The following is a 2,310-nucleotide window of genomic DNA, read 5'->3' on the forward strand; positions in this document are numbered from 1 at the left end:
GTCTTGTCATACAAAAGTTTGATGGGCGTCAACTGGACAATATGGAGATATTTGCATCTTGAAAGCCGGACTACAAATGTGGATAGACAGGGAGAAACACCATGCAAGCCTAAGACGTGGTAAGATACGATATTCCTCACTATATGAAGTGACTGATAACAAGATCTGTATCATGGATTGTAAAGAAACTTGTCAGGTTTTTATTTTGTAGACAATAAATCTGGATTTACAGCGTAATGGGATGACAGCACAATGATGTGTGTGGCATCAGTGGAAAGCTCTGGTCCTGTGCTTTCATGTGATATGTGTGGCATTTCTGTGCGAGTCTGCATTCGTGAGTAATCCATCCAAGAGTAGTGTGTGCAGAGCTGTATGAAAGCTCTGTTATTCATCATTTTAGTGTAACTTTATCATTTTTTTTTGCTATGAAAACATTGTCATTCCAACAAGTGCTTGGCCTTGTCGGAAAGCTACAATTTCGCTGTTTCATGTGATATGCCTATACCTTCTTGGAAAAGTGCATTTGTAACTCCCCTACATAAAAATGGCGACACCTCTGACCTCAATAACTACCGTCCAATATCCAAACTTCCCCTATTTGCAGAAATCCTGGAATCATTGGTCAGTTATCAACTACGCTATTTTATCGACTCATCAAACTTACTTCAGCCACAACAGTCTGGATTTCGCCCGGGTCACAGCACAATTACAGCTGCAGTTTCAGTCACAGATAACACTGTCTCCTCCCTGGATTATAAACAGTTTTGTGCCACTCTTTTCATTGACCTCTCAAAAGCATTCGATACTGATGATCATAAAATTCTACTTCATAAATTATAATCCACAGATATTTCTTCACTTAACCGTTAACACTCTTACCTCACTGACAGAACTCAGACTGTTGTCGCTGACGGTGCTCAGTCAAGTCCACTCACTATCAGAAATGGGGTGCCGCAGGGGTCTGTCCTTGGACCATTGCTATTTACATTATACATTAATAACATATGTATGTAATAACACATTTGATGCCCTACAATTATCCCTCCATGACCACAGACTAGTTTCAAATGCAGAAAAAAACGAAATACTTGGTATTCTCCACTTCCACCACTAGTGACTCCGACTATCCTGCCATCAAGACCACAAATGGCACCCACATCACCCTCACTGACTCATACAAATACTTGGGAATTTGGCTTAACAGCAATTTATCATCCAAGATTCACATTCACAGTTAATTCAAAAACTAAAAATCAAATTAGGCTTCTTGTACAGGATCAAAGGCTGTCTGTCTCCCTCCAACTGAGAAATCATTGTACTGTCAGCCTTCATGTCTGTCCTTCAATATGGAGACATCTTGTATTGTCAAGCTGCCCCATCAGCTCTTCAGCAGTTAAACCCTGTGTATCACAGTGCATTACGCTTCATTACTAATGACAGTTTTCACACTCATCATTGTACTCTGTATCAAAAGGTTGGTTGGACTTCATTACAGTCTAGAAGAAATATCCATCTCATGTTATTCATCTACAAACCTCTACTGCTGAAACTTCCTAATTACCACACATCTCTTGTCTCATTTGAATCCAGTAACTACAGAACACGATCCAGTAACTCTTTAACCTTATATATTCCATAGACACGCACTAATGTTGGCAGAACTGGTTTCAGATATTATGCTCCATTTAAATGGAATGAACTGCAATCTGCCCTTAAACCTGAGACATTCATTCATTCATTCATTCATTCATCTTCTAACCGCTTCATCCTCTTGAGGGTCGCGGGGGGGCTGGAGCCTATCCCAGCTACATCGGGCGAGAGGCAGGGTTCACCCTGGACAGGTCGCCAGACTATCACAGGGCTGACACATAGAGACAGACAACCATTCACACTCACATTCACACCTACGGACAATTTGGAGTCACCAATTAACCTAGTCCCCAATCTGCATGTCTTTGGACTGTGGGAGGAAGCCGGAGTGCCCGGAGAGAACCCACGCTGACACGGGGAGAACATGCAAACTCCGCACAGAAGGGCTCCCACGCCTGGGATCGAACCTGCAACCCTCTTGCTGTGAGGCGAGAGTGCTAACCACCACACCACCGTGCCGCCCCGAGACATTCATTCATTTTGGAGATTTTAAATCTCTCTGATGTTTACTATGATTGTTGTAACTGCTTCTGCTAGTTCCTTTTATATCTTGTTGTGTTGTGTGTTGTTTTGTCTGCTGATTGTGAGTGTTCCTTGTTCTCAGGTCTCTCTTGTAAAACACATCTTGATCTCAATGAGACTGCCTGATGAATTAAGATT

Source organism: Epinephelus fuscoguttatus, linkage group LG15 (assembly GCF_011397635.1).
Source record: "Epinephelus fuscoguttatus linkage group LG15, E.fuscoguttatus.final_Chr_v1".
Taxonomy (NCBI): Eukaryota; Metazoa; Chordata; class Actinopteri; order Perciformes; family Serranidae; genus Epinephelus; species Epinephelus fuscoguttatus.